We start from the raw sequence: 19,768 nt of genomic DNA, 5'->3' as shown, positions 1-19,768 counted from the left end.
TGCCGACCAGGTAAGAGTTCAAAAGCCTTCCTTTTTGTATAAACTTTATTGTGCATTGAAAAGCACAGTACTCCATTGAACTACATAGATGACTTCCTTAAGGACAAAAATTATGGGAATGAGTATCTTTTCTGAAGAAAATGGAGGAATGGGGAATTGCCCCAAAAGGAAAAGCAGAGGAAGCTCTTGCGAACATTCCAAGAGATCCTCGTATGCCAGACAAAATCGATTGACGCGAATGATGATGACAAAATGTTCCTTGAATTTGAACCTAGAATGGGTGTGGCGGCAAAGGCGAAAGGAAATCGGATGGATTTGTTTAAATCCAAGGATCAAGAAAAAGTGTATTACATCTGTTGAAAAGAGGGGTAATCAACCCTAGAAGTGTCGATTTTGACTTCCGGATTCCATCAACTTGAACCTAAGAGAGAAGTTGAATTTGCTTCAACTTGAGACTTTCGCTCCGACTCTACGCACGGGTATGATCATCCGATTTGCTTATTTCTATTCAAATCTTAGCTTTTTGGATGCGAATAGAATTTCATTCGATGTTCGAGACAAAGTCTATGTGGTAGATGTGAATATGTTGGCAGACATAGTTGGAGTTGAACGGGGACGCTATCTCCCAATTAAAGTCTCACCTGCTCGAACTACTCGGATCTTGTCAAAGATAGGGATGTAGATAAGAAAATTATCTATTCAAGAATGAACGCTATCAACATTGTGCTTCACAAGATTGTGATCAATTGTCTAAGACCTAAGTCTACTTCAAAGACTTCGTGTCTCTTTCGAAGCAAAGTTGATGTATGCGATCAACTCGGGACGGAAGTTCTCTCTCCCGCACACTATTCTTTTCCATATGTACAGAAGCTGTGTCAAAAGACAAAGGACAATTGCCTTATCCTCGGGTCCGGTGACCAAGATCTTCGACATCTGAATATTGAACGCCACATACTTTTTGTGTTAGACCGTGTGATAAGATGGTGGTAGGGTTGAAAATGTTAATGAAGATGCGTCTCGCAAGAACTTTCTAAGGCAATGGAGAAATTCAAAGTGAAATCTCCAGTCGATCTGCTTCAAAAGGAAAAGGAAAGAAGGCATTTAGTGCTTCTTCGAAAAGAGGAAAAGAACTCTTATCCTGGAGGATGAGGATGAAGATGAAGATGATGAAGATCCCACTATTCCAGACCGACAAGAACAAGACGTTCGTGTCTTATTCGATGTAACTTCAGCAGAAAGCGAGAGAAGAAGAAGAACGAGAGAGAGAAGGAGAAAGAAGTTGAGGAAGAAAAAGAAGAAGTAAAAGATCAGTCTCATTGATAAATGAGAGAAGGGAAATCAAGAGATTGATCATCACTCTTCCCCTTTCGATGTCCTAGAGACGGGGGAGTTAGCGAGCAAGAGAGGTCTCCACCTCATGCCGCTTGAAGATCAAAGAAAATCTCCGAAGACCCGAAGAAGCTCGGGTCTCTCAATTGCTCGAAGAAGATGATACGACGATTCCAAATCTGCAAGACCGTTCGAAGCGCCATCGTCTCGCACACACACCATCCGAGAAAGCCAATGCCAGTACACAGACGGATGATTCTGTAGATCTTCGTAGTATCATGAATATTCTTCTGGAAATGCGTAACCAGATATATATTCTGGATTGTGAAATCCAAGTCTTGAAGCATGCTGGACAAGCATCTTGATCTCTGGAAGAAAATACAAAGACCTCGCTCTACAACTTCAAGCCAATGCCAAGAGAGAAGAGGTAGCTCATCGCGAGAAGATCCGAAGAAGCTCGAAGGAGTAGTCCAGTCCATTGGGGATTTCCAGATCGTGCGCATTCCCAAGCGAGACATGACTCCTTTCTCACCCTCTTTTTAATGATGACAAAAAGGGGGAGAACCAATTTGAACAAACATTATTTATTTGACTTTTGTGGTTATGTTTATTTTTGAGTATGACTTGAGAACTTGAACTTGAGTGTTAGACTGAATTGGTTGTGGATTTTGATGCTTGACTGGTTGCATTTATATCAAGTATTGTTACATGGTATTACTCATGAAAGACTAACCAATTTGCTGTGGATGCAGAGTCGGTTGTTTATTAATCTTTATGAGTTAGCCATATTGCTTGAGAAATGTTTTTGCGGGTCAAAGTTGTTCAAATCTTCAAGAAAGTTTTGTCACCATCAAAAAGGGGAGATTGTTGGAGAAATCTTTCAGAATATTTTGAAGCCGACAAAACATTTCTATCAGTCTAAGTCCTGGATATCGATAGTTAAAGTCTCAAGATTTTATAGTCTCAAGACTCTGTTATCTCAAGACTCAAGACTCAAGACTCAAGACTCAAGACTCAAAGTTATTCTCACCGATGCGTCTTTCTAATCCAAAGTGTTGAAGGAAATCCAAAGTCGAGGTTTATGATTGAGGATTTGATCCTATCCTCCGGGATAGATTCTTTGGTTGGATAATCATTTCGGATTCTTTATATCTTATCTAAGAACGATTGAAGATCCGATGGTCGACGAAATAATCTTGGATTATTCTATTCTTGAAACCGAGATCCCGATTGTATGGGCGAACGAGATTGATGGGCTATCATCGATTCCTTATATAGCTCGGATGATCTTCTTGATTGATTCCGTCCAACGGGTAGATTGGAGGAATTCCTTTGGTAAGTGCCAACGGCTATGATGGCATGAAGGAGTATAAAAGGAAGACGTTCTAGTTGTTTTAAGTGTGTGATCGATAGAAAAATTCCAGAGTCTCGAAGATCCTTTGATTGTTAGTTGAGACCGAGCGAAATTGTATACCGAGAGTGTTTATACTTGGTGACGCCTTGAGCAAGTGTGGTAGATCATCTACACCTAGAAATCAAGGAAGATCAACACCGTAACATCTCTTTGATCATAGTGGAATCCAGCCAATCGGCTGTCAGTGCAGAAGAGTGGACGTAGGCTTGAATCAAGCCGAACCACTATAAACTGAGTGTTCAATTCTCTCTTTCCCTTACTCAGTCTTGCGATTGAATTTTCAACTGTTGCAAAGTCTCTAATTGTTTAAATATCGTGCAAACATCGAGAAATTTTTTTGTATACCTATTCACCCCCCTCTAGGTACTCGTACTAGCTATCTCACATCATCATCGGGATAAATTTCACAGCCAAACTTAATCATGAGAAGAAATGCTTAGGAATCTCTAATCTCAATTTCAATGCAAAACCTAAATATAAGAAAGCAATTTCTAGATATTTGTAAATACCTCGCGGACATCCTTAGCTGATGTCATCCTCAGTAAAACCTACTAGCTAAGGATGACACTGATGATGCCGCCCCCATGGGGCAGTGAGGGAGGGAGAAACACATAACCAAAACACAGTAAGTCATGTCGTGGATGTTTGGCTTAACTCGATTAAAACAGGTCTTTGCTTTCATGATCGACTCTTTTTGTCCTTTTGTTGGACTGGGGATCATCTCTTTCCACACAGTCAAGAAACACGTGTTACGGATAGGATATATGGTTAGCCCAGGTTTTGAAGCATGTAAACTCCGGTAATTTAGACTATCATGTCAACGCAAAAATCTCAATAATCAAGTGGTGATGATAATCTAAGAAAATGGTTGAAGACGCTTGAAAAGAGTCTTTCGTTAGACACTATTAAATTGTCATTACTACTTGATTGTATGCGCAATAGAAAATCTTGCCATATCATATAACATGATCATGGATAAATTAACTATATTTGATTAGACCTACTTATGTGCTGTTGTCTTAATTTTCTAATTTACACCACCATAAACAATTAGTAAAAGTGTTGAATACTTACTCGTGACTCTATAGATGAATAAAATCCAATGAACTTGACAAATAGTTCTCATTTTTCGTCCATACTACCATTCAATAATGAATTGGTTTGTAAAATTCTTGATAAACTTTATTTCATCTTATCATAGATTTATTATATTTTATAATTTTGAATCGCATATCCTAAATTTAAAATTAGAATTTAATCCTGATTTATTGATGGCATGGGAAGACCAAGAGCACAAAATAGAAATCACGGTTGTTAGCCAATCTACAGCGTGTGGCGTGAAGGGAGGGGCAAGCCAAGTCAACATCATGTTGCTTGTTTTATCAGTATTTTCTCCAAGTTTTTGTTCCCAACTAAAAGAAAGGGACAAGGCAAAAGCCGACACAAAACCCTACTTAAAAAGCCAAAAAGTCTACGGTGAACGTTCAACGTTGGAGCCTTGGAGGGCTTCCACCTGTCCCCACGAATTTTCCCCGAAGGCGCGTGTAGATCTGGAGGTACATCCCCGTTTTTCGTGGTTTTCACAGCTTTACCGACTCCTTACTTGTATCTTTTACACAAGCCAAATAACCGCAACAACCCTTTCTCAAAAGCTTTCTTGCTCACATAGCTGAAATTAACCTTGGAAAAGTGCCTTCATAACTTCCCGAAGAAGAGAATTCTGGTTGATTTGGAGGTCGAAAAATAACTTTCTTTGAATAACAATCGATAGTGGCATGATATTTTGATAACCAATCCATCCCTAGAATAACATCGAAATATCGTATATCTAACTCCACCAAATCCATAGGCAACGGTACATCATCAATTTGCAACAAACAATTCTTGAAAACACGATCAGCAATCAAGAAATCACTAGTGGGAGTATCGATACACAATTCATATTTTAGAAACTCAGGCAATACATCAAGTTTCTTTGCAAAGTCAATGGAAGTAAAGGAATGCGTAGCACCGGGATCAAACAATGCATAAGCAGGTTGTGAGGCAATAGAAATATTACTTGCAACAACTGTATTAGAAGCCACTTTGCATCCTCTCCGTCATCGTAAAACTTTCCTAGTCATCATTTGCCTTTGCTGGCCTTCTTGTGGCCTATCAAGCGGAGCGCGGTCTTCCTCATAGAACAAGTATAGGCTCGATGTCCAGGTTGTCCACATACAAAACATACTCTACTATCTCCAGGGGCATTCTTCTGTGCTGGACAATCACATGCCATATGTCCCATTTTTCCACAAGTAAAACATGATCCTCTCTTGCAGTAACAAGGACCACTCCTGGATTATTCTGAATTCTGGGCTTTCCTAATTGATTAAAAGCTTTCCTCTTTCCGTTGCCACCGGCCCTACTATCCTAATAAACCGTGGATCTCAACTTCTTATTGATATTGCTAGTATGAGTACCTAGAGGGGGTGAATAGATATATAAAGGATTTTTCTTCAACAATTGCACAATACTAGACAGTTGAAGGAAACGATAATCAAAGTAAGATTGAGAGAAGAGAAAATTGAACACGCGGTTTATCGTGGTTCGGCTTATATCAAGCCTACGTCCACTCTTTTTCACTGACAGCCTATTGGCTGGATTTCACTATGAACAAAAGAGAAGTTACAGCACAGCTTTGCCTTTATTCCACAGTGTAGATGTTCTACCACACCTCCTCAAGATTTCTCACAAATATAGACTCTCTCTTTCGTATACAAGTATTCGCTCAAAGGATTTGTCTAAACAAAAAAGGAGCTTCAGACTTTGGAATTCTTCTATCGCGCACACCTTGAACAACTAAGACAGTCTTCCTTATATACTCCTTTATGCCATCATACCCGTTGGCACTTACCAAAGGAATTCCTCCAATCTACTCGTTGGACGGAATCAATTAGGAAGATTGTTCAAGCTATTAAATGAACGTGTTGATAGCCCATCAATCGTTCGCCCATACAATTAGGATCTCGGTTTCCATAAGCGAACCTTCCAATAATATTTAGGCAATCACCGGATATTCAATTATCGAGTCAATCTTCGATCAATCAAAGGACTCCGTTATGTCTTCTCCAGCCACGAGATCTTCTCCAGTTGATAAGGTTAAATCCTTAACGAAACATCCAGTTTTGGATAACCTTTCTTCAACGGATTAGAGACTGGTCGATGAGGATAGACTTTGAGTCTTGAGTCGGCTGTCCAGGAGGTCTTCGAGACTTTAAATAGCGAGTCTCGCAAGTCTTCAAACTAGACCGATAAAAACGTTTTGTCAACTTCAAAATACTTCAAGAAGATTTCTCCAACAATCTCCCCCTTTTGATGGTGACAAAACTTTCCCGTGATTTGGATATCTTTGACGCAAAACATTTCTCAAACACATATGCATATCTTATAGAGATAAATGGCTAACGAGAATAACACTAGGATCTGCAACCACGAAAAATAGGTTAGTCCAAGTATATGATGAAGCCATTCATAAGATATCAATATTGGTTAATAGAAGCAGTCAAGTCCAAGTCTAGTTTAGTTCTCATCCAGACACAAAACAAAGTCAAACATAGTTCAAACCACAAAACAATCCAACAAACAATTAAAATTTTAATGAATGAAAAGTTTTTGATCAAATCTTGCATCTCTCCCCCTTTTTGTCATCATCAAAAAGGATGAGATGAAGTCAAGATTGCTTGGGAACGCGGACAAGCTAGAAATCTTTCATAGACTGAACGATGCCTTCCAGCCTTTTAAAGTCTTCCTTTAGTTGTGCAATCTCCTCACTCTTGGCATTGGCCTGATTCTGAACAGAGAGGGCTTGCATTTTATCATTCAATGAACATGAAGAAGCTTGACCTTCATTCTTCAAGCTTTGAACTTCGCATCCCAAGGCATAAATTTGACCTCGCATCTCCAAGAGAATATCCATGATTACGTGAAAATCTGCTCCATTATCAGTCTAAGTACTTGCTTCGGCTCGATCGATGGAGTAAATGCGACGATGGTAGATCAGCATAATCTCGCAGGTTTGGCGATGAAACTTCATGACCTTCTTCCGGAAACCGAGATGCATAAAAATCCTGCGGGTCTGCTAGTGAGCGCCCGACTCCTTCACTTGCATCGGGACATGAAGACTTCACTCCTTTCTCCCGATCTCCTCCGTTTCCATGCCTACGGGTGGAGAAGAGTGTTCCTCGGGTTCTCCTTCTTCTCTTCTTTCTTCTTCTGGTTTTTCCTCCTCTGTTTCTTTTTCAGCTTCTATTTCTTCTTCTTCCTTCTTCTCTGCTTCTTTCGTCATTTGTTCCGTTCCACTTCATAAGACTGAAGAGTTCCAATTAGCTCGTCGACAGATAGTGGCATAATTCTTTGCGTCTCTCTTATCGAAGTCTTTATGTGATTCCAATCCTCGGAGAGTCCACGCAAAGTAGCTTGTTTACCTTCATGGGATCGAAGTTGGTTGACCTTGATTTTCAAGACCATTCACAATATCTGTAAAACGACTAAACATGTCAGATATAGATTCTCTTGGTTTCATTCTGAAGGCTTCGTATTGACCGAGAAGAATGTTGATTTTTGTTTCCTTCACTCGATCTGTTCCTTCATAGGTGATATGCAATCTGTCCCAAACTTCTTTTGCTATACCACAAGAAGATATTCTATTATATTCAGTTGGTGATAAAGCATAATATAAGGAGTAAATTGCTTTTGCATCGAGTGCTTGTCTCTTGATTATTTCTTCCTAAGACATTCCGCTGGTTTCATTAGTTTCTTTTCCTCTTTCAGAGACTGATGCAGTGGTAGGAGTAATTCCTTTTTCTACAACGTCCCATTCCGAGGATCCTTTGATCGTAGGAAAGCTTTCATCTTGTTCTTCCGATGTTGTAATCCTTTCCATCAAAGTAGGGTGGTATGGTATTGCTTTGCCCTTCCATCAGCCCTGGTGCTAGCATACTAACCATGGATCTTTTACTACGAAGTAAAACACTTCAAATAAAGTAAGTACACAGGCTCTAATACCAATTGATATTGCTAGTATGAGTACCTAGAGGGGGTGAATAGGTATATAAAGGATTTTTCTTCAACAATTGCACAATACTAGACGGTTGAAGGAAACGATAGTCAAAGTAAGGCGAGAGAAGAGAAAATTGAACACGCGGTTTATAGTGGTTTGGCTTATATCAAGCTTACGTCCATTCTTCTTCACCGACAGCCTATTGGCTGGATTCCACTATGAACAAAAGAGAAGTTACAGCACAGCTTTGCCTTTATTCCACAAAGTGTAGATGTTCTACCACACCTCCTCAAGATTTCTCACAAATATAGACTCTCTTTCGTATACAAGTATTCGCTCAAAGGATTTGTCTAAACAAAAAGGAGCTTCAGACTTTGGAATTCTTCTATCGCGCACACCTTGAACAACTAAGACAGTCTTCCTTATATACTCCTTTATGCCATCATACCCGTTGGCACTTACCAAAGGAATTCCTCCAATCTACTCGTTGGACGGAATCAATTAGGAAGATTGTTCAAGCTATTAAAGGAACGTGTTGATAGCCCATCAATCTGTTCGCTCATATAATCGGGATCTCGGTTTCCATGCGTAACCTTCCAATAATATTTAGGCAATCACCGGATATTCAATTATCGAGTCAATCTTCGATCAATCAAAGGACTCCGTTATGTCTTCTCCAGCCACGAGATCTTCTCCGTTGATAAGGTTAAATCCTTAACGAAACATTCAGTTCGGATAACCTTTCTTCAACGGATTAGAGACTATCAATGAGGATAGACTTTGAGTCTTGAGTCTGGCTATCCGGAGGTCTTCAGACTTTAAATAGCAGAGTCTGCAAGCCTTCAGACTAGACTGATAGAAACGTTTTGTCAACTTCAAAACACTTCAAGAAGATTTCTCCAACACTTATGTTGAGGTACACCTTGCTCGTCACGCTCCAAAATCTTTTGTTCCACTCTGATGGCTCGTTCCAACACACCTTTATAAGATGTCAATGCTAGAGGTGTGAGTGCCGAACCGATTTCATACCGGAGCCCCCTCTGAAAGTGATCAGCTTTATCTTGCTCATTAGACACATATTGCTCAGCAAATCTAATTATCTAATTAAAGCGGGCTGCATACTCCAAAACCGTGGAGTCGCCTTGAGATATGTGTATAAAATCACTCTTCATTTTTGCCTGAAATGACATTGGGAAGAATTGGGCGTTAAAAGCCTGCTTAAAGTCCTCCCAAGTTATAGCACCACCCCTATCTCCAAGAGCTGGCCTCATTCCCTCCCACCAATGCTTTGCCTCGCCTTCTAAATATCGAGAAGCAAAGTTAACCTTCTTGTCTTTAGGAACATCTTCTGCTTCAAAGATCCCCTCGATCTTTCTAGTCCACTGCTTAGCTGCAAGAGGATCAGCCTTCCCATCATAAGCGGGTGGTTTCGCCTCTTTGAATTGCGCAAAGGTGTATGAGCCAGTTGCTCCATCTCCACTTAATTCCTTTGCCTGACGATACCAATGAATCATGGCTTGCTCAAAGTCACTCAAGGGAAACGACCGTTGGTTAACTTCCCTGACTTCATGCGAGTTAGGACTTCCATCACGCCAATCCTCCAGTCTCCTCCTTAGAGATGCACCTCGAGAAGCTTGAGGCGTGTCTCTAGCATCAAGGGCGACAACCTGCTTGCCTTTACTATTTCTACGAAGCGAAGCAAGTGTCTCCAAGTCACGCATGATCACCTGAATCCAAGAACTGAGCTACAACTTAATATCTAAAAAGGCTAACGCGTTAAAAAAAAATCTATCACACAATCTCACATCGTCCCATATCTACCCAAACAAATCAAAACCTAGGCTCTAATACCAACAAATGTCACACCCTGATTCACAAGAAGAAGGGCATGACACGGCCATCATTTTACCAAAGGACATAGCCTCAATGTAACCAAAATTCAGCCCAATATCAACATATATACATCACACACACACACACACACACACACACACACACACACACACACACAGATATATATGACAAAAAAAGGGCAATTTGTTACAATATCAAAGTATATATATAATCCACAAAAATCAAAACCTAAACCTACACACACACACATATATATATGACAAAAAAAGGGCAATTTGTTACAATATCAAAGTATATATATAATCCACAAAAATCAAAACCTAAACCTTCTACAAAGACTAACTTTTCAACTTATCAACTATGCATAAGCCATACCCAAAAATTTCTACCACAAAAGTCCTCCCCGAACGAACGCTCACGCCTATTCGCGACTCGCTGAAGAACTTGAAAAACAAGTAGATGAGAGGAGTGAGCTACCATGGCTTAGTGAGTAACACATTTCTTCTAAGCGGATCAAAAAATCACTATGCACATTTTAAAACACAAACATAACTCACTTTATCATAATACCAAATCATAATTAAAATACCCAAAGTACCAATGGTCGAGTCCATTAGTCAATCTCGTAAAACATGCATCAATGGTCTATTCCATTGATTAATCTCATCAAATCATATCGATGGTCCACTCCATTGATCAAACTCAAATCATACGTCGATGGTCCACTCCATTAACCAATTCATGCTTAAATGTCTAACCATGGTCACGTGTAACGCCCGTGACAAAACGACCAAGATTCCCCCATTGGCAAGGTCTCCACCTATTATTAGCCGGTGGCTCGGCCCATAAGGATATCCTAGAATAATATGCGCATACCCACACCCCTCAGGGTCCACAGAGACATTGAGCACTAACCACAAATCACAATATCCAGTAATCCAACGTCAGAAAAGAAATCATATCACAACTCAAAATTTGATATATAAATATCAAAGCATTCTCCAAAACATTTCAAGATTCTTTCACAAAGATCTTCACAAATCCTTTTTTTTAAACAACCATTCAAATCAACGTCAAAATATAACTCCCTTCAAACAACAAAAATGTCAATAATAGCTCGATCTTGTTTTATGCAACAAAATATGCTTTTTATCATCTCATAGAGTATTTAATCCACCATGTTTCTCAAAACATGAGTTTAAAATACAAAAAAGAAATAGTGTCATTCATCTAGGAAAAGCCAAAAATAAACTACAACGCTCATACGAACCAACGCATTCGGATTTCTAACAATTAACGGAAAAATAATATTAAAAGACCGAGTAAAAAGATATTCTTATAACGACTTGCATATACTAGGCCTATTAGTCGATAAAACGACACCTACGTGCCCCAAAAGCTCACAATTTAGCATAAACCCATCATTTTCAGCTAGGCGCGGCCCATGCGCTAACTTCATCATGCCATAACTTCCTTCACAAAATTCCGTTTCAAGCCGTCTTATAGTCTTAGAAAGCTCTCTTAACATACAACAACAACCCCAACTCAGCCGCCCCAAAACAGTACCGAAAACAACAAAAAAAGAGACTTGAAGCCACTGTTCGCTACAGTACCAGATTGCGCCCCCAACTTCAAAATTCCGTTCCGAACAAACCGCAAGCTCAAATCACGATCTGTAAAATGCTATAGCTTCACAACATCCCAAAGTACTATTTCTAAAAATATACAGCTTAACAACTCAAAAATCGGGTTTCACCACACAAATACCAAAGAAACTGAATTTCGAGCCCTAATTGCGGCGATTGCTTCAAGTAAGTGATTAAAGGCTTCAATTTCTTACCGGCCTTGCAAAACACACTTGAGTCGGCTTGATGAGGCATCCGGATCATGAGCGAGCCAAAAATTTTCCCTTTTTCCTTTCTCTTCTTTCGCTCTTCTCCCTTGTTTCGTGTTTTCTCCTGCTTCTGCCAGTATTCTTCTCTTTCTCTCCCTCTTTCTCTCTTTTTATAATCTAGCCGAAGGTTCCACAACTCTCTTCAGCCTCCCTTTTTGACTTTTCAAACTCTTTCGTTTTATATTTATTTTCTTGTTTTAAAGCCCATATATTACAGGCATTGTTTCTGTCTCATGTTGAGATATGTGATAATCTTCTCCATTGTCTATGATGATATCCTCTCTCTCTCTCTCTCTCTCTCTCTCTCATCAAGGAGTTAGTGAAATCTTATCTTTTCTGGTTAATGATTTGTTTTGACTGTGTTTGACGGTCCTATATGCAACATTCAATACTAAAATCAATTTTCTCAGACTCGTTCTTTACTGCAACCTCTCATAGGAGTTCGTAGTCTAATGTCCGGAAAGCGCTCTCTTAGTGGATATACTTATCGTTTTACCCTCATATTGCGACTGAACTAAAGTCTATTGATGAATACCGAGAGTTGGATACACAACTGCTGTTTGTGGAGACAAAATATCCAGTCTCGAATCTGGAATTAGTTCAGATTCTACTGGAAACTTTAGCCAGAGATGGATTCTTTATGGGAAATCATGTCAGATTAATGGTAACTTTAGACAAACTATAGTATGATCACCCAGCTTTAGCAAAGAATTTGTTGCTGCCTTGTTTGGAATGAGTAGTTCAACACTCCTGTTCTCCGTGACTTTACTGCGATTGGATAATAGAATTCCAACTATCTTGACTAGGACAAGAGCGTGATTGTCGAGCTCCATTACGCTTGCTTGGATGCAAGCGCAATAATTAATAGTGCGTGTGAGTAGATACGTTCTTTGATCTTTGCTGGGTTTTTTCTGCTTTAGTTTACACTAGATGCTCATGGTCTGTCACATGTTAAAATCTCGAAATGCAGCGTGCCAGTGTTGACACAGGTAACATATATTTACATGGTTAACTAAGCATGTCTGAGCATGTCGATGATAGTTACTTGTGTAATATGCCTTGGCAAGATTCCTAGATGTGTTGGCAACTTTGCTCTGACAACTCCTATTGAATTAGTAAGTGTGCACTGCATAGAAGGGAAGCGTATGATATGGTCCGAGATGAATTCCTTCAGTGCATCGGGTTCATTGGGACCATCAATCACAGACCTCACGATGTGCTGGAACTAGCGATGAGGATTGGTTTAGTTCAATCATGTGGGCTCGATGTCACCAAGTTTTATCTTCCTTACTCATCTAGAAGGCTCGATCTGTCATTGCCGGGTCATCCAGTGGAGAATTTGCCCATGCACTCAACTCCACGAAAAGACCAATTACATCAGGAAACTAATCAGAAGCTGTCCCATTGGAGAATAGGAGGGCACGGCGAACATTCAAAGGTTGGCCATTTGACTTGGGCATTACCAAAAAAAAAAAAAAAATCACCGGAGAGCAGGAGGGCACGGCGAACATCCAAGAGAGGTCAGATCCGCAAATGTGAACACAGATATTCGATACATGTGGTTACATAGTTTTGAGGACAGTTGAAATTGCATAGGCAAGATTGACCACCACCTGATAAAAGTTCGTCTTTCGACCAAAAAATAAGTAAATAAATTCTGTCAAATTTCCATCGTTGCCCCAATTTCTTCTCCCCTGCTTGATGTTCTCATGCTGCTGTTGAAAGGAGGAACACGTAAACCTTGCAACATTTTTGTCTTCTCCAGAGGAACAAACTTGTCGTTTTCTGGCTTGCCGTTAAACTGATCTGGAACATCTGGTTTTGCCGGCTTTTATCGGTTATAGAACCACAGATGTCGAAGGCATCTTGGTGCTCTTCGAAGTGTACTCCAGAGTAGTGTTAAGATAAGGAGATTATCATTGGCTCTTTGACTCTTCCCCTCTTTCATCCATCCAGTGAGATGAGAGCACCTGTGGACTTCCAAAGCAAATGCTTTTATTCATGTACATGAAGTATTTGATATGTCTTTTCGGTTTGCCAAAATCCGTTTGCTGCAGAAACATTAGGAGTAGGAAATAAGGGTCCTTCCATGGGCATTTCTTTTTTGAGATGAATTCCTTCCATGTATCGGGCTCATTAGGTCCATCAATCACAGACCTCAGGATGTGCTGGAACTAGTAATGAGGATTGGTTTAGTTCAATCATGTGGGCGCTTGATGTAACCACATTTTATCTTCCTTACCCATCCAGAAGGCTCGACCTGTCGATGTTGGGTCTATGCTGTGGAAAGTTTGCGCATGCACTTGCGCCACCAAAAGACCAATTTGCTCATCATCCAGAAGGCGAACGTCAGGAAACAAATCAAAAGCTGTTCCACTGTAGAATAGGAGGGCATGGCGAAAATTCAAAGCCTGACCATTTGACTTGGACACTACAAAAAAGCACCAGGACCAACAGGAATCAATCAAAATCACTCGGGTCGCTGCCTTGCCGATCTATTGAAAAGAACAAAAAGGAACAAATGCATCCACACCCATCATCTTAGGACCTACCGAATTTTAGCACTTTCAAACGAGGTTAAAAATCCGGGAGTTCTGCCGAGCAATACACAAGCAAACCAACACTTTTTGCTTCATGTTTTGAGCTGATAGATATCTAGCTCCAACACCGGAGAGTCTCTCTAACCAGAAAAAGACTCTGAACCACCTCCAATTATGCCGAGACTAACCTCATCACCTCCTCATATTCACTTCTTCTTCTACATCCCGTGTCTCGTCTTCCTCTGCTCCCTCTCCCATGTTGCAGAGTCTCAAATCCCGGATCAAGAACAGCACGTCCTCTTGAAGCTGAGGCAAACCTGGCAAGACCCATCTTCCCTCGATAACTGGGTCCCCTCCAATTCAACCTCCCACTGCACATGGCCCGAGGTCACCTGCCAAGACGGCTCGATCACCGAGCTCAAGCTTGCCAACCTGAACATTAATTATCCGATCCCCATTCATCTGCGACCTCAAGAATCTGACCAAGCTCGATCTCTCCAACAACAATATTCCTGGAGGGTTTCCCACAGTTCTCTACAACTGTTCCAATCTCCTGTACCTCGACCTGTCCCGGAATCACTTCGAAGGTCCAATTCCATCTGATATCGATGGCATGGCCAATCTTCAGGTCCTGATTCTTGCCGCCAACAGCTTCTCTTTCGATGTCCCAGCATCGATCGCGAGGCTGCAGAGGCTGAGGATCCTTCACCTTTACCAGTCCGAGTACAATGGCATGTACCCTGAAGAGATTTTTGGCCTCTCCAATCTTGAAGAACTGAGGCTCGAGTACAACTACAAGTTCGTGCGGTCGCAGCTACCGTAGAACTTCACCGCCCTGAAGAAGCTGCGGTTCTTCTCAATGGCGCAGACAAACCTGTATGGTGGAATCCCGGAGACGATCAGTGATATGGAGGCTCTCGAGCACTTGGATTTGGGGATGAATCCACTGACAGGAGAGATCCCAGGTAGCATTTTTGCTCTGAGGAACTTGAGCGAGTTGTACGTGTCCAAGACTCATGTGTATGGGTCGATTCCTCAGTCAGTCAGCGCCGCGAACCCAAGCGTGATTGATCTGTCTTTTAAAAATTTGGCGGGGAACATACCTGAAGTTTTCGGAAAGCTCAAGAATCTATACAGCTTGAATTTAGAGTTCAATCAATTGTCCAGCGGAATCCTGAAAGGCATCGCGCATCTTCCCGCTTTGTCTGATGTCAGGTTGTCCAACAACAATCTATCGGGCACAATTCCCCCGGACTTTGGCAAGTTTTCCCTGCTCACAAGATTCGAAGTGGCCTACAACAACTTCACCGGTGCATTTCCAGAACAGCTGTGCCATGGCGGCACGCTGTTCAGGTTGGCCGCTATGGACAACAATCTCAACGGGGAGTTGCCGAAGTCACTTGGAAATTGCAGTACTTTGCTCTTAGTGATGTTGCACAACAATGGATTCACCGGCAAAGTGCCTGGGGGACTCTGGATGTCACGGAACTTGATGACTTTGATTTTGAGTGGTAATGGATTAACTGGCGAGCTTCCCGAGGAGCTGTCCCCAAGCCTCACTCGGATCGAGATAAGCAACAACAAATTCTCCGGCAAGATTCTGAGCACGGTGTCTTCGTGGAGGAACTTGAGGGTATTTGATGCTAGTAATAACCTCCTCAGGGGCACGGTTCCGACTGAATTGACAGCGCTTCCTTTTCTGACGGAGCTTTTGCTCGGTCAGAACGAGCTCTCCGGGATTCTTCCCACAGACATCGTTTCATGGAAATCCTTGACCACTCTGAATCTAAGTCACAATAAGATCTCGGGACTGATTCCTAGTGAAATCGGTTTTCTACCTGTACTCACGCAGTTAGACCTGTCTGACAACCAACTGTCCGGCTTGATTCCTCCTGAAATCGGCCAACTGATTCTGAACCTTCTGAATTTATCATCCAATCGCCTCAGCGGACCAATCCCAGCCAAGTTAGAGAACGCCGCATATGACACCAGTTTCCTGAACAACCCTGGGCTCTGTGCATCCAATTCGTTCATGAGGATCAATGTCTGCAACGCCCAATCCCATAGGTTGAGCAAGAGCAATCTCACCTTGATCGTGATCTTGGCCATTGCGGCGGCAATCTGCATTTTCTTGGTGGTGCTATTCACGATCAGAGCTTCCAGAAACAACAGGGATTGATTTGATTCGACTACGAAACTGACTTCATTCCAAAGTTTGAATTTTACGGAATCGAATATTCTGTCGGGATTGAAGGAGCATAATGTGATTGGAAGCGGTGGATCAGGAAAAGTATATCACATTATTGTGAATCCTTCTGGTGATGCCGTCGCTGTGAAAAGGATTTCGAATAACCAAAAGTTAAATAAGAGCTGGAAAAGCAATTTGTAGCAGAAGTGGAGATACTTGGGAACATTAAGCATCGGCACATTGTCAAATTGTTGTGCTGTATTTCTTGCGAGAACTCGAAACTCCTAGTGTATGAGTACATGGAAAATAGAAGCTTGGACCATTGGCTTCACAAGAAGAAAAGATTGTCGCCCATGTCGGGTGTCACCAACAATATGATCTTGGAGTGGCCCAATAGGTTGCAGATTGCGCTCGGAGCAGCTAAAGGACTTTGCTATATGCATAATGATTGTTCATCACCCATCATCCACCGAGACGTGAAATCGAGCAATATTCTCTTAGACTCAGAGTTCCACGCAAAAATTGCTGACTTCGGCCTTGCAAGGATGTTGGCCAAGCCTGGAGAAGCTGTTAGCATGACAGCCGTTGCCGGTTCTTTCGGCTATTTGGCACCAGGTTCGTCTATTTTTTTAACATGAGTTCATTTCAGCTATGCCAGTTCGCCCTCCTCATACTTTACATATCCTACCAGCAGGATATTTAGTTTTGTCTTGCCTTTTTTTTTTGATGTTGGACAACAGAGTACGCTCATACGACAAGAGTCAATGAGAAGATTGATGTCTATAGCTTTGGGGTGGTTCTCTTGGAGCTAACCACTGGGAGGGAGGCTAACGACGGGGACGAAGACATGTGCCTTGCTGATTGGGCATGGCGTCACATCGAAGATGGCAACCCAATATCTGACGCATTAGATGAGGAGATCAAGGATGACTCAAACGTAGATGAAATAAGCAAGGTTTTCAAGCTCGGGATCTTTTGCACTGCTACTCTGCCTTCCACGAGGCCTACAATGAAGGAGGTACTGCAAATGCTGCTCAAATATAGCGATCCGCTGTATAATGTCGAGAAGAAATCCCGACACGAGTTTGATGTTGTCCCACTTCGCGAAAATTCCAAGCATGAGGAAGTGCCGCGCAGCAATTTTCATGCTCTTGAGCGCAACACTTACTGACCGTTTGCACTAGAACAGTTGCAGAAGCTTTGTGAATGGATTTGGACTCCCAACTTTTGTAAATATATTTTCTGAATTTGCTAATGCAAGTAGATGACTTTATAAAGTCATATTGTCCATCTTAGGTTTTGGATGTTATCATGAATGTAGTTATATGAGGAAGGTGAAAGCAAGGGTAAAGGTGTGACTGAAGGAACCAAGGTTCAGGAAGCTTTGGCATTTTGTATTCTGGATTCGGTTCTGATCAGTCGATGTCCCACTCCTCTCTGTGAGCTTTAGAAAAGCCCATATAAATTCTAAATCTTAATCTAGTCTTTTGGGTTGACAGGATGAACTCTTTATATTTCAGATTGTTTTCTTGTCTAACTTCGATTTGATTATACGTGAGAAAATGACACCAAAGACAGCCAGTGAAAGAAGTGAACATGAATTCGAATGGATCAAAGTATAGAAGGAAACTGCAAATTTTGGACACTCATATGGAAAACTTGAGATGATCATTATTGAGTAGATTTAATCATTTTGTTACTAGTGAGCATGCGTTGAATGATCAATATCTTATCATAGCATCAACTAAGTAAAATATAGTTAAATCTCATCATCTACTAACTAAATTTTATTGATTCAAGCATTTCTTATTTCCTTGGAGAAAAGAAAAGATCGTATTACTTCTACACATTAGATGAAAAATTATGACCTTGTCCCCTTTTGATCTCTAAAATGAAATTATGAGATTGATACCAATGCAACTCACCTGAAATGTGCATAAGCATGGATACCAAGGAGGGCCTAGATAGTGAAACACTAGGCCGAGACATGAAATGGAACTTGATAAGGACAGGCCGTCGCGAGTGATCAATACGCTCGACTTGAAAAAAGTACTACAACTCCTCATCAATAGGGCTTTCGAATGATTACATAAAGAGGGATTAATGGGCTGGGCCGGCCTTCGGGTTACATTGGCTCATAATCTTTAGGATTTTCCTTTGCTAGTTGATTTGGCCTATCAACCCCCATACCACTTACTGGCAAAAGGGGCTAAAGAGATTCTACCGGGGGCATTTTCCTTGGTGGCCTTGCTTGAAGTAGAGTACATGAGGTCAAAATATTAAACTCGAGACTTCATACTTCTCATGATGTAAATTCTCAACCATTGATTTGCTCGTTGATCTCTTTGAATTGATATAGTGAAATTGCCGTCACGTAGTTCACTTAACCTGAATGAAACTAGGATGATATTTAATGCACTTGAGTAAGATAGGGTTCATGTGGTATTCGCCCATTGACTCCAAGGCATATCACCTCAAAATAAAATACAAATCAAGATAAACAATATCAACCATTGAATCCATCCAAGTGTAAGTTGTTTGAATATTCAAGATCTTGATCTCTCTCTTTTCAAAGAATAGAGATGTCAATACAACCACCTGTTAAACGGGAAATTTTTTTAAAAGGTTCTAAATCTATTGTACTTTTGTTAATTCGGTCTTAAACCCTTTTAATTTTCTCAATTTATAGTTGAGTCTATCTAGTTAATCTTGGTTGAAAATTGTTAACGTGAATGGGCGGCACTAATATGGATATTTTTAAATAATGTTTTGAAATTTTTATGGTTTTTTTCCTTTTCTTTGCATTTTTGGCGATTTTTGGAGCTAGGGTTAGTGATGGTTGTTGGCCGACCCTTGCCAGCCAAAGCAAGGGCATTGTGCCCCTCGCCTAAAGTCGGTGAGGTGAGGATTGGCTGGGCCTCATTTGCAACCAGTGAGGGTTGGTCAGCCACCCTTCTCAGCCCTAACTCCAAAATTGATAAAAAAAAAACAAAAAAAGGAAAAAAAGAAAAAAAATCATTAAAAATTTAAAATATTATTAAAATATATTCATGTTAGCGTTGATCGTGCTACATAAGATGGTCGGTGTCCACACGATCGGCATCCACGTCAATGGATGCCAATCAAAATTAGTTGGATTGACTCAATTGACAAAATATGAAAAAGTTTAATACTGAAATGACAAAATTGATAAAAATTTAATAGGTTTAAAGTTTTTTGGATAATTTTTGTTTGATGAATGGTTGGTGAGTACCTCAGAGATAAAAACGTTTTTCTTGAGCCTGTTTAGGACTCTGTGCAGAGTCCACTTTCTGCGCTGAACAATGGAAATTTTTGTCAGGTTCTATTCAATTGCAATGATTCTGTGAAGTGCGAAAAGGTTGCTTTTGGTCCACTGTCCAAGAAAATCGATTTTTGTCCTCTGTCAAATTTGCGGCTGAAGAGTGAGAAGGCTTTATCTCTTCTCATTCGTCTCGTCCGTCGGCGTGTCACTTCTCTCTGCGGGCTTAGA

At 40.9% G+C, this 19,768-nt stretch overlaps 1 pseudogene; it reads left to right on the top strand.

The window, feature by feature from the left end:
- Positions 1 to 14,142: 14,142 nt before the first annotated feature.
- Positions 14,143 to 17,428, top strand: LOC104439041 (annotated as a pseudogene).
- The last annotated feature ends 2,340 nt before the right edge of the window (positions 17,429 to 19,768 follow it).

Source organism: Eucalyptus grandis, chromosome 3 (genome assembly GCF_016545825.1).
Source record: "Eucalyptus grandis isolate ANBG69807.140 chromosome 3, ASM1654582v1, whole genome shotgun sequence".
Classification (NCBI taxonomy): Eukaryota; Viridiplantae; Streptophyta; class Magnoliopsida; order Myrtales; family Myrtaceae; genus Eucalyptus; species Eucalyptus grandis.
The sequence above is the reverse complement of the archived record's forward strand: the minus strand, read 5'-3'. Positions and strand labels throughout refer to the sequence as shown.